This window comes from Manis pentadactyla, chromosome 12 (assembly GCF_030020395.1).
Source record: "Manis pentadactyla isolate mManPen7 chromosome 12, mManPen7.hap1, whole genome shotgun sequence".
Taxonomy (NCBI): Eukaryota; Metazoa; Chordata; class Mammalia; order Pholidota; family Manidae; genus Manis; species Manis pentadactyla.
In genome coordinates this window covers 69,033,341-69,048,023 of record NC_080030.1, presented here as the reverse complement: position 1 = coordinate 69,048,023, position 14,683 = coordinate 69,033,341, and the positions used below count along the sequence as shown (strand labels likewise).

Genomic DNA, 14,683 nt, shown 5'->3' with positions numbered 1-14,683 from the left:
TGGTTTTCCTGCCTATGATGAAAAATGCCTATACATAAACAGCATGGTAAGAACAGTAGAGATTCCATCTGAAGGATAAGATTCCACTTTAAAAGCAGAGAGTTAGGAGATAAGACTCCTAACATATTGTTTGGTAATAGCCAACAATCTATCATAAGGCAGGGCAAGCAGCCCTAAATGATATGTTCCCAGTGCTTGAGGGTAACCACTATCTTGGAGAAGAATAGGATCAATAAATTCCTTGTGTTAAGTTTATCTTACAGAATTATCTGGGGGACTAACTATGGATGATGACAACATCTCTCACCAGAGATAGACATCATGAGATCACATGACAAGCCTATTTGTTACAGGTTGAGTTTGTTCTCCTTGGTTCTTGGCTCCACCACAACAAAGAATGGAAAGTCAGAGGCACAATAGTGAAGCAGAGTGCAAGTTTTTTTTTTCAAACATTCTAAGGGAGAAGTGGGCCAAGATAGACAGAGGCCCCAGACTTTTAGAGGAGGGTCTGTTTGTTATGACCTAGCTGGCAGGTGACTCTTTGATTGACAGGATGAGGTCATTTGATTGACAGTTCTAGTTATAAACCCATTCCTTTTGGTACAGATGTCTTCTTCCAAAATGCACACAGAAAAGCCTATGGTGGCAGGGGAGCAAAACCACAATTTTATTTTAATGAGATTATGATGAGGTGTGGTTTGGGTGGTTCTTGGTTTTGTTCAATTGTTCCCATATTGGGACATGGGTGGGACTGGTTTGGCCTTGTCCCAAAAAGCAAGGAAGTTATCTCCCTGAAAAGACTTTGCTGTCTTCACATGTGGGACCCCCTACCTGGACAGTTTGGCAGTTGTTTCCTTGAACCTTATCTTCCCCTTTCCCTAGCTGCTCACATCTATTTTTCTACCTAACACTTCTAACACCTTTATTCCATTCTTGAAAATTGTTAAAAGACACAAATCCCCAGCTTTTAAGCATGACTCTTCTCTGAGGTTGCCCATACTCCCCTTTCTTTGAGTGTCTACTCTTTGCTTTAAATAACACCTTTTCACTACTCAACTTGTTGTGTTTTGTCTCTGTGCTCTTCCAGTGGTAGGTGTTTCGTTACTTTGCTATTTCATTGAATTTTCTAGACATTATAAGACTTCACTCTGTCTCTATTCTACTCCAGACAAGTAGGGAAGAGCTACTGTTATCTCTGATTTGGGGTGACAGGTTCCTATTACTTGGATGACCAGAGCAGGACTGCAGCTGTACAGTCATGTTCTTTAGTAGCCTGCCCCAAAACCTCCTTTCTTTGCTTTTGGGAAATTCTCAGAACATATTCTCACTCCATCCAGTGCTCTGCAGCTCCCCCAAATCCTGGGGTGGTAGGGGCTTAGTTCCCACACCATGCAGATTCAAGCAGACACTGGATGCCAGGTGACTCTGGCTCCAGGTGCTGGCAAGGGATTTGCCCTATGCTGAGCAGGAGTTCGTTGAACTTCCCTGTCCTTCTCTGCTCTTCCTTGCTCTCTAAGGCCTGAACAGCCGCTGCCATTTACTACTACTCTCGCCCTAATGAATTCCTTCCTTACCTACACTTATCCTAACTGTTTGTGAATTCTTTCTTGATCAGACTCAAGAACCCTCCTGGACTGAGGTTTCACCAAGCATGCAGAAAAAGTCTCCCTGAATTGGACTGCCCAACAACAATATGATTAAATAGCCAAAAATGTATAAAACCACAAGTCAACAAATAAATACACAGTTGTGTCTGTTGAATATGAGTGGTTCTTATGCACAGAAGATAAGGATCACTGAAGGCTAACATAGGTATAGTAAGTGTCACGAAGTCGCAAGGGACCCTAAAGTATAATTTGTATATAAAGGAAGAAAGTTTTTGAGTATATGCACAGAGGTGGAGAGAATCATGATATCTTCACAGGATAGACATTGAATTCACATTTGGACAGTGAAAATAATACCATGCTATCAAGAACTTTGCAAGTCAAAGCAAAATACAAGAATTTAATAGAATAGGTGAGAAAGAATCAGCACAAGTTCTATATGTGTAGTATGAGGGGAATCTGGAGTGCTACTAACAGGGTGGAAGTGCTATTTTAAGCAGACTGGGTAATACTACAGGTAGCAAAAATTATGTAACAGGCTGAAAGGAAATGGCAGTGGTTCAAATGTAATAAGAAAGAACTATTGGCCACGGTTAAGGCTGAGGGAAGAGAGATGGATGCACAGTAGTAAAGATGACTCAAAGAAAAGAATAACCAGTATTTTGTGACTGACAGGAAAAATGTATAAATGATAGTAAGTGATCTTATTTAATGAAATATAATAACTGTGTAAAAGTTTCTAGTGTGGCTACAATAAAATCTTAAATTTTAAACCAATCAAATAAGTTGTCCAGTCCACGTAGACAGATGTAAATTATATAAAATCTTTTGGGTATGCAAATGTGACTCATCTCACACCTACTCGTTTTTCCCACAAAGATTATTGAGAGTGCTATTTTGAGGAACTTAATATGTTGATCTGAAAATGGGCATATCTTGTAAAGGTATCTTTTGACTTTCTTATTAGCTGTGTTTCCTTTGTTTTTTACTGCTTATTGTCATCCCTCAGGGGTTTATTTCAACACCTGGTGTGTTCTTTGAAAGATGTTTCCTTGCTTAGCATTCTTATTTTAATACATGAACATCTGGTAAAGGTTTACTTTAGAAATCCTCTAGTCAGAGTTCATCTGCTTCTAATATTTTACTTTCTAACTTTACATTATCCTCCTGAGGTTACAGGACAATGACATTTTAGCATCAGAAAACAATTATTTCTGACGAACCTTTAATATTCAAGATGATAATCAACTGGATTTATTGGATACCTATTTTTTGCTCAATACTCTGATGAGCCCTGAGAAGGAGCACAATATGTTATTTCATCCTTGTTCTCAAAGAGTTTACAACCTGGTTGGGAAAAAGATAGAGTGAACAAAACAAGGTAATGTATCATAAAACATTTTATTTTGTGGCCTTACAGAAATAAATAAATGAAGGTTGAAGAAAAGAGAAAAGGTTTCAAAAAGGAGATGTAACTTGAACAAAGGATCTTCTTTGGGAAGACAGAAATTAAATTATACATCATTATTATCAAGATAAATATAATGCAGTATCACTTATTTTTTTAAATTTTATTGCAGTTTACCCCTAAATTATCCTTGGTCTCTTTTTTTAAATTATAATATAATCCTTATCAAATTCTTTAAAATTATAGGCTCAAAATGTTTGTGATCTTTTAGCACTGATCGATAAACGTTTAAAATTTCTTAAGAGAGGTAGGTTCTATTTTAACTGTGTTTCCTGCATTAAATGTTACGATGTCTACTGAGAAACTTTCTGCTGGTAAGAAAATGTCTCATAACCTTTTATTAACTTAATTTTATTTGCTTTATTTGGAGCAATTAGGAAAAAAATATTTCGGCCACTAAATCCAAGCCACAATTTTACTCTTTCACTCTGCTAATAAAACTTTAGCCAATAAAATGTTCATCATTTTAACACAAAGTACACTTTCCCATTTCATTTAGTATTTTCCCATAAGGAAAAGAAATAGATGGATTTCACAAATATAGGATACAAACTTATATTCATATTTATAGATCAATTTGCCCTTCTTGGTGGTATTTGTTTCATACAACTAGTACTATCTATACAGGTTTAACAGTCAAGTTTTGTTAAGTAAGGTAATCCTATGGCAGTTTCTTCACCCTGCCAATAATCTACCGTTTATATATGTCATAGCACATGTTTACATTTAGTACAGGTTTAACACAAAGGTGAAATTAATTTTAAGAGGTGAATAAGTCTTTCATCTGAAAATTCTGTTTTAAAATATATAGAAAAAAATAAAAGCTTTCTCTTGGTCTACCAAAAATAATATTGTTATTTATTTCACAGTGAAAGAGAAAAATGGAGTATTCCCATATTCCCTATGATTTCTGGCACTCAGAATGCTAAGAAATAAATTCAAGACAAAAGTTGCAGAAGAAAATTAAGGAGTAGAGAGAGTCAATCTACACACTCTTTCTCACTGGCAATTTTATATAGGTGTCATTTTCAGAGTAATCATATAACTTGAGGCTGTAATTCAAGAGGGATGTCCATCTACCCAATGCAGAATGAAATGCTCATTACCTATTCACTGGGACCTAGCCCACTACAATTTTACATTGTAAATATTTGGGATAAATATTTACTGAGCCCTGCACTTCTAAAAATATGGAACATGGAAGTCATGAAGGACTTCTTCAGCATCCACACCTAATCAGTCACTCAGTTCTCAATAGAATCCTCAATAGTATTTTACATCTTAAGTACCTCAAATTTATTCTCTTTGAATATGGTCTTGGTTCAGCCCTAAATCATCTTTTTTCCGAATATAGACATAAGCAAAATCTGGCAACAAAAGGATAGATAGCTGAACATGTCTCTAGCCATGGGTATAAGGATTGCCTCTCTCCATATACACAAATGCACATGCATGCACACACTTGTGTGCATGTATATGTGGAAAAAATCCAAATATGTGTGTGTGTGTGTGTGTATGTTTACTAAATAGAATTGACCAGTTTCCTAATATCAGTAGTGATGAAAGCTCAGGGGTAATCAAGATCCTTTTCTTTATTTGTGTTGCTTTTGCATTCCCTCTAATCCTTGTCTATTTCTCCCTTCTATGCTGGACAACACTTCCCTATGGTAATATCAGACATGATATGCTAATTGTAGAGACTCTCTGAAACCTCTTCCTATCTATTCTTTATAATATAAAGACTTTATACCTTGAATACAGTTTTTCATCAACTGCATTTTATGACTTTAGCTATTCTTCCTCTATTTTGCTATTTCACCAGCAGCAAGCTAAATCTCAAGATATGCAAAATCACCTTATATTCAAAAGCACTATGCAAAATGTTTTTAGTCTTTGAATAATTTTTTCAAATATCTTTTGTTCTGCATGTGAAATGAAAGAATATTAAAGGCCTTCTTGAATTAAGGTGGAGAAATTGTGTTCTAGACTAAGTAGTGTCTGGACAAATATTGCCACCATTCTAAGAAGTATTTTTTTTCTGTTTTTCTTTCCCACCATTAAGCTCAGAATCCTGAAACCTCATATTTCCCATCATAAGTTGTGGTAAATGCTTGAAAGATCCTTTAACATTCTAATATTTCACAATTTTAAAGTTAAGAGTTCTTTGCTTTGGAATTAAAGGCTTTACTTATTTGCTTAATTTTGATTTAAAATAAACTGGAGTGGGTACTAAATCTGAGTAATCAATCTTGAATTTTTTCATGTTGTCTTTTAATAGCAAATACTGTTTTTCTGTGTATGTGTAACTAAAATTTGTTCTGTATTATAGTTGTTTACAAATGGCAACCCATAAATATATCTGCTCTTGAAAATCACCAAGCAAATTATAGTCCTTGATACTCGTGTGACCCAGATATAATCAGGATTCACATTTACCTGTCCATTCTTTAAGGTCCTTTTCTCAACACATCCTCTCTTTCACTGGTAAATGTGACCAAATAGGAGTGACTACGGATGGATTGTATTTACTTTTATTAGATGTTTTTCACTCATGTAGACATTTATTATGAATGTGTTATTAATTATTTTTAATCTCCTTTCATCTATTTATTAAGATATGAGTACTTAGATAGTTAGACATTTTAAACAGCCGTGTAAAAAACTGAGAGCACCAAGGAGGCCAACACAATTTTCCAGCCGATTGAGGGGGAGTTTCAGTCTTTTATTTGATTCCATAGATAGTTGCTGAACAGCAGTGTCAGTCACACTGAAATGCTAAAATGGACCTCAGCCTCAAAGTCCATTTTTTGTATCTGCAATATTAAAAATGAAATGCAGTCATAGGAAATAGAGATAGGAAATAATTTTCCTCTTGTATTGCATGTTTCTACATTTGTATGAAATTCAATTTATTTGGGGGTTGAAGGGTTGATAGAAAGAGGGGAAAAGAACCAAGTATATATAAATGCAAATTACCTAAACAGAAATCAATACTTATGAAAGAAAAAGTGTCAGTTTCTATTCATAAAATCATCACATTATTATACAATAGAAAAAAAGGATTTTATATGAATATATGATATATATCCAAAATATATAATATCTATCAAGCTATATTTTTAATATGTAAAAAATATTCCCATGATACAAATTCCTGTGCTGTCTGAAAAGCTAAGAATGCTCACCAACCACCATATCTCAGGATACGTGCTAACACCGAAGCATGAGAGATAGTAAGAGGTTCAGAGGCAAAAGCAGACATTAGAGAAATTGCAGGTAGCTCAATATACAGAATAGTACATACAGCGCAGGAAATAGAGTTAGCAGGAGCCACAATATTAATAACCAGAAAACTCAGACTTGATCCCAAGGACAGAAAATATTTGGCAGTATTTAAACAAAAAAAATGACATGACTAGATTTGTATTTTGAATGGTCCTCTAACTGCAGGGAAAACATGGACTTGAGGAGGCAAACCTAGAGGAAGGTGGTGTTATCATCCATCAAACAAGAGAGGATACCCTGAATTGTGACAGTGAGCATGAAGTCTCATGTGGAATAGCTCAGCCGTGGGATGAACCAACACCCTTTCCAGTGGAATCCTAGTCTAAGAGGCAGAAAGGATTTCACCATGTGTTGAAAACAACTGCTATCCATAGGGAATAGGAAAAGAGGCTTCTCTGGAGTGAATCATCTACAGCCTAAATTGACTAAATCTTTTCTCAGAATTTCTTGTCTTCTACTTATAGAAACAGGATAGCAGACTACATTGATCCATTCCATATCTACAATGTTGTTTTAGTTTTGAGTCCTTGGGAAGCTTATTAAACCTCTCTGCCTCAATCTCCTCATTTGTAAAATAGGGTTAACAATACTATATATGCAGTGGTATACTGGTAACTGTTCAACTGGCTCTCTGAGGAAGGTAAAAGAAAAAAAACATTTTGTAGTGTATATTGATTTCCAGGTTGTAAATTATTTCCACTGCACTCACTTTCAAACTACTACAATTTGATATCAACTGACTTACAAAGGACACCATCAACAAAACAAAAAGACAACCTACAGGATGGGGGAATATATTCATAAATCATTTATCCATTAAAGGGTTAACATCCAAATATATAAAGAACTCATACAACTCAACAGCAAAAAAAAAAGGACAACCTGATTCAAAAATTGTAAGAAGACTTCAACAGACGTTTCTTCAAAGAAGAAATACAAATGGCCAACAGGCACATGAAAAGGTACTCCACATCACCAATCATCAAGGAAATGCAAATCAAAACCACAGTGAGATATCACCTCACACCAGCTAGAAAGCCGCTATCCAAAAGACAGGAAATAACAAGTGTTGGCAAGGATGTGAAAGAAAGGGAGCCCTGCTACACTGTTGGTGGGAATATAAACTGTTCCAGCCACTGTGGAAAGCAGTACGGAGGGTTCATAAAAGCTAAAAATAGAAAAATCATATAAACCAGTAACTCTACTTCTAGGAATTTGTTCAAAGAAAACCAAATCCCTAATTTGAAAAGATATATGCACCCTTATATTTATTACTGTATTATTTATAATAGCCATATATGGAAGCAGCCAAAGTGTCATCAATAGATGAATGGATTTAGAAGATGTGGTACATATACACAAAAGAGTATTATTCAGGCACAGAAAAAGAAAGAAATCCTGCCATTTGCAGCAACATGGATGGACCTAAAGGATATTTTGCTATGTGAAATAAACCAGATGGATAAAGCAAATACCATATGATTTCCCTTATTTGTGGAGTCTAAAAACAAAACAAAACAAAATGAACAAAACAGCAATAGACTCATAGACACTGAGAAGTGACTAGTGGTTACCATGCGGGAGGGGTTGGGATAGGTGAGAAGAATAAAGAGGCAGAAAATCTCAGTCATAGTATAAATTGGTCATGGCATTGGAAGTGCAACATGGAGAATATAGTCAATGGTTCTGTAACATCTTCTTAGTTGACAGATAGTAACTGCACTATTTGGGGTGACTGTTGAATTATTGTGTTGTATACTTGAAAAAACTATTATGTATATCAACTAGACTTCACTTTTTAAAAATTCCTGAAAATTTAACTATGGACTTTCAAAAGCTAGTAGCGGTCTCCTCTTGTGGATCTCTGTATCTACCTCATAAGAATGTTGTTAGGATTAAGTATGCAAATAAATTCAGGACTCTTACTGTACTGCTTAGCACATATTGAGATCTCAATTATGTTAACTGTTATTATACTGTAACTGATCATTTTATCCAACTTTAATTATAGTAATGTAAAAAAATAAAATTTGCTCTATTTAAAAATTAATTTTTAGAAATCACTTGTGCTTTACAGATTTCTAACTGAACAATATTTGAAAAATATCTCTTATTTCTGATAATCTCCCAAACTCACATACTCTTATCTCAGTGAACTTTGGGAGATTGCTTCTAATTATTTAGAAGAATTATTTCATTTATATCATTAGGTTTACTGAATTTATATCAAGTTATCAAAGAAAATTCAACAATGAATTCTTTTGAGGCTTTTTGAATGTGTCTTTACACTGCAAATAATTTTGGTTACACTTCAGATAAAGTGTTATACCTGCACCTATTCATCTTGAAAAATAATGAAGTATACACTTAAAAATGAATTCTAAAATACAGATTCTTACTAGAAAAAATGAAGTACAAGTCATTATCCTTCACCAAATCAGAATTGCATAAATTCATGTTTCTTTTACTCTATATAAAAAAACATTTTTGTATAAAATATTATCACTGAGAAATTCATAATTAGGAAATTAGTACACACAAACAAGTATAATGAAATTAATGGGAAGAAAATAGCTTCACTCAGTACTTTTTAATGACTACTACCTTATAGGAATAATCATTTCTAGAGCAGGATTTGTGAAATTACCCAGAAGGTAGAATTTTGACAGAGGACATCTTATAATTGCTACAATATCTTGCTAAAAGACCTTGCCAGAAAGCAGTTTTACCTGAAAACTAAGATACCTGGAACAGTAGGAACAAATAAATTCAAGGGGACATCAAAAGGAAAGGCTTGGAATCAGATGCTCTTAACCATGAAGGAGTTATGCTAGCATGATAAAATTTCATCATGGGGTTCAAAAATATGTATTGAACTCATATTTTAAAAGTAGCAAAATTCTAAAGATAATGCCTGGAATGTATATTCACTGTATTAACGACTTATATAGATACTTCACCTTAGATTTTTTTCATTTTCTGCAATATTTTATTAATACATGCTCTCAAGTATATAATAAACTACTGCTTATTTAAATAAAAATGATCAAGATATTCAAATTAATCCTAGATTATATAAGAAGTGAAAGAAAACTACAAATTATGTTCACATTAACGTATGATTTTGTGAGTAAAGAATAAGCTTGGCAAAGGAATAGCTCCTAAGTGCCCACGTATTTCCCACCCATTTGTGGTTCTCAAGCATCCACCATGTACTAAGTCCAGTATAGATTGTTTTTAAATCCAGCAGAACTTTCAGTTTAAAACAGAACCACGGCAGTTCACTTTCCAGGAGCAATACATAATAGCAGACAAATCTGCTTCTGAGATGCTACTTTTTCATGTTTCCTCCCCTTAATGCTTACATATAATGTTTGAAGATATATTAAATCTCATAAAATAGGACAATTGCTTCAAATCTAGTACTAATGGTAAAAATTGTTTTCTGATAAAAATAGTAGCTTATGTTAATAGGTAACATTATACTTTTACTAAGAACCTTAGGATCAATGCAAAGCCCAGTAAAAGCACTGCATTTGAATATATTTCTTGACATATACTGAAAATACTCTACCCTCACTGTTACTACTGAGCCAGAGATTGCCAAAGCACAGCACCTTGTTTCATAAAATGACAGAAGCTCTACAGAGTTTCTGGGAGAGCCGAGGAGTAGCAGGTCATCGGAATGATTTGTTTGTTCATTTATTCATTTCCTACTATGCACGAGGTTCTAAGGATGTAAAAATGAAATTTTCAAACAAATTAAATAGATCGTGGCCTTAAAGAGTTCATACTCTACTAGAGAAAAAATTACGCATGGAAATAGAAGATAATACAGTTGTAAACCCAATGATAGAGGCAACCCATTTAACGTGGAGGGAAAAAGAGGAAGGGGCCCTTAGATTGATTGGGAGGCTGTGGTGGGATGGGATAATGGTCAGAAAAGGCTTCCTAGAGGAGTTGATGCCTGAACTTAGTTCTAAAGGAAGAATGAGAAAAAAATGCAGAGGGGTCAGAACGGCGTTCCCAGCATAGGACACAAACAGCACGTTACGTGTGTAAGAACTACAAGCAGTTGATTATTGATATTTGTTTTGATTAGACACCCTTCCTCAGGGCTGTATGGAGGATGAATTTGAAGAGGAGAGGCTGGGAGCAAGAGACAGTAAAGCTTCTGGAGTGGTCCGGGTGAGCTATGATGGCCTGCATTTGGCAGTGTTAACAGCCATGGAGAGGGGGTTAGAATCACTCTGTGTTTATAATCAATAGCAGTGACTGAATGTATGGAACAAAGAAGGAGGAGGGAGCATCAGGATGACTACCAGGTGTCCGGTTTGATGGTGCCAGTAGCTGGGACAGAGAAATAGGAAGAGCAGCTTCAGGAAGAAAGGTGTGTTCAGTTCTGACATGATTTGTTTGAGGTACCTGTGGGTCACATCCAGGTGGGATTGTACAGTGAGAAGCTGGATGTGAGTCTGGAGCTCAAGCAAAAGCTAGTTACACATTTGGAGGTCCTCATCATAACAGAGGACTGTGACATCAAAGGGCAAAAAGGCAGGGACATTTCACTGACCTTTTGTTTGGGACTTTGTAGATATTACCTCATAATCCCATCAGGTCCACATCTTTTTGGGCCACTGAAACATGATTGCCATTGGCTCTCATATTTCCTTAAAACATTTGCAGGACTAAATATTTCAAGTCCTATCATCATTTCTCCCTGTGCTAAGAACTAATTATACATGTCACTTACTATCTGTTCACTTACAGCACTGATGGCAAGGTCTTGTAATATCATAGGTGATCAATGATGCTCATCTTCTGGCTCCCTGTATACAAAATTAGCTCCTCTGTTTAAAGCAAGAACTTCTTTTCTTTCACGTTTAACTTAGAAATCTGTAAGACAACTTCGAGATGAAGTGTAAGAAGGGGCAGTACTTGATAGGTGTGTTGCATTCATCGTCAGACTGAATCATTCCTTTAGTTATCATCACACATTAGCTGTTGCAGGATTTGTTAACAACCATTTGTGTTCTTAGGGAAGGACCAGGGGATTTATTCAGGTAAGGTCCCACAGACAGAGTTAGAGTAGCAGTAACCTGACATGAGTGATCCCTGATTTCAGGTGGTGATGGACATTGTTTCACATTTTGTTTTATTTGAAAATATGCAAAAAAGACTCACTAAAATTAAGAACAAAATAGGCTTTGTTTCAACTTAGAGGTTTGCCAAATCTACTGCGTAAAGGATTCATAGGACATGAAGGATTTGATACTGTGATAGGATCTAATTGCCCTCTAAATAGAAGTAAAATATCCTTTTTATGAGCACTAAATTTCTGGGATTTTTTTTTGAGTAGTTATCTTTATGAGGTATGGATGTTATCCAGGGACTGTAATGTTTATTTTATAGGACCCAGGCAAGAGGAGACAATACTCTCTAAATTTGTTGATTCTATAGGGGAAGATACATTTTCTGTCTTAGACGTCTACAATTACATTGGGTAAAACACTGAGCACAGATGTAGTTGTAATCTTTCATTCCACCATTAAGTGGATACCAAAAGTATCCATTGATAATTCCATTACAATAGTCCATATTTTCACACTTATTTCCTTTCTTCATGTTGACATTTCTTGAAGTATAAGTATGTGCATGATATTGAAAAACATATCATTTGGTCAAACTACAGTAGTGTAATGCCCAGTTACTGGAACACCCCTGTCAAGAGTAACTGTCCACCAATGCACCACAGTGGAGACTTGCAAAGAGGGTTAATCGCTCTTGTTTTCAGCCACTCCATGACTGCTGCAGTTTCAGGCTGCCTTGCTCTACTGTTAATTCAAAATCATTGGGGAAACTTCTACTCAGGTCATAGTGGTTATCATTTTCCCTCACTTCACTGTACAAGCAAGTTTACAGACAGCTTCAAATGCATTTGGGTTCACTGAGGGCATGATGTATATTCGGGTACCATTGATTAGATTTGTGATTTCAAGGTCTTTTCCAGCACTGGTTAGGAGATGTTCAATTAAATGGAGAGCAGTTTCTGCCCTACAGTCTCATATCCATGCATGTTGACCATGTATTTAAAGTCTGGCATCCTGATTCAGTGTTCCATTGGTGAGTGACCCACAGCAAGAGTGCACAGGTTTCTGTCTTTCACAGAATTACTAGTACTGTATAAGTGATGGAACTGTAGTCTTGGGCAATATTCTTCAAAATGCTTCTATCTTTTCCCGGTGGGGTAGCCAAAATCCAGCGTGTCTACCAGAGGCAGCAGCAGCCTTAGCCAGGGGCATGGAAGTCCATGTTTCCAGGCCAGGGCAGCACCACCTTCCTGCCACAGCCCAGCCAGGCATGGCCCTATAGCCCAGTCAGGGGGACAGGCATCTCACCTTAGATTTTAAATTGAGTCATTTGTTACTATATTAGCTGATAAACACATCTTAAAAATCAGTTTCTTAATTAGCTCATTTACCTTGACAATTGCTTTAAAATATTAAGCTCTATCACATACACACAAATATTGACCTGTCAAGTTTGCATAATACCTCTTTATATTTACAAATTCAATTATTTCTACTGCAGTAATCTTTATATACATATTCCACCAGCTATAGAATCCGAAGAGCTACATGTTGCTCTTTCCCAGGTCTTAGTTTATTTCGAGAGTAATGGGGACAATTGGTCTATGTATTCAAGGTACCATCTCTACACATGAATGATCAATAAAACCTCTTGGAAATAGAATCCACTCAACAGACTACAGTTAATCAGAGTTGTTTTGATGCTTATTTCTGGGACACAGACAAATCATAAGTGACAGTGTGCAAATAAGAATAATCAGTTTGACTAAACAGTCTTGACTCATAGGAGTATAAACATGGAACAATTTTATTTTCTCAATAACTTCTACCAACTCTTATCTGTTATCCATCTCTTGCTCCTTTTCGGCTGAATGGCAGTCATCTTTAGTGATAGCTCAGTCTGATCTTATACATTTTTTTTCTGTCAGCTTCAGTTATTAAAGGTGTCATTCCAGTTCTTAAGGCTCAGTCTTCTTCACTTTAAAACTATCACCATGATTGTTTAACTCCAGCCAAACTTTTGCATTATTTCCTAGAAGCATAGAAAATTCATATATCTTTGCCATGCTTCTTCTGCACTTAGTGTCTTACCTGTGTCATATGTTTCTAGTCCCTTTCTCTATGTCCTGGGAGAGGCCAGGATATTAGCTCAACAATTTTCATATGGGAGACAGCCACCCACTAATCCTTAAGTTCATACATGAGGGAGAACGGTTGACAATTTTGTGAGAATGATCTGTCTCTTCCAAGAGCAAAAAAGGGAGTGATGTCAGCATGATGCTGGCAGGAGTCCTTCTTTCCTTCTCTCCTCTTCAAGTAACAACCAAATGGACATCCATAACCAAAACAAAAGTGCCTCTACATAGCATTCCAGGACAGCTAAGAGATCCATCCATGTATGTACCCAAAGTGGGTGGATTGGCCCCTGGAGGAGGCTGAAGAATGAGGGGATTGGTGGTGGAGCTGGCAGTGGCAGAGGTGGTGGTGGCAGGGAAGGCAGTGGCAGGTGTAGCACAGGACACACCCTTTCTAACAGAGGCGGTGGGTGAAGGCAGTGAGTGGTGGTTTGCCTGGCTGTATATAACTGGAGGAACTCAGGTGTTCTCTCTGAGCAGAGACCACAGTGACTGCAGAGGAGAGGAAAACCAAATAGGCAGACAAAGAGAATCAAGGAAGAGTGCCTCCTGCTGTCTGCCCAAGATTCTGGCAAGAGGACCACCTACAGACCCCTGAGACTCCCACACTCAAGCATCTACTTACTGACTAGGGACTCATAAAGCCCCAAGTGCTTAGTACATATCTCCCCATGCACTTTGCCACCACCTTTTTTATCCCTCTGGCTGTTTTTTTTTTTTGTTTTAATACATGCCCTCAACCTTAGCAGCATTCAGCTCTGGTAAGAGAAACCAAAGACTTATGTTGTATTGCCCATTTCTGGAAAACAAAAAGGAGGGCTTCTAATTGCCAACCTGTTGAACTGTTGGAATCAAAGTAAACAAAGTCTTGCCTAAGCAAGAGAGACGTTTGTTTATTTCAAATGTGGTTGTTTTTCTTCAAACACCACAAAAAATCATGGTACCACAGTATCACAAAAAAGAAATGAAAATTTTCCAGGAGTTGAACCCACAGACATGGAATAATTTAATCTAACAGGTAAAGAATTTTTAAAAAATCTGTTATGAAGAAATTCAACAAGCTACAAGAAAACTTAGAAAGGTAATACAATGATCTCA

General features: G+C 36.3%; 1 pseudogene; it reads right to left on the bottom strand.

Moving 5' to 3' along the window:
• Positions 1-10,962: 10,962 nt before the first annotated feature.
• On the bottom strand, positions 10,963-12,544 carry LOC118932007 (carboxypeptidase M-like; annotated as a pseudogene).
• Positions 12,545-14,683: the final 2,139 nt, after the last annotated feature.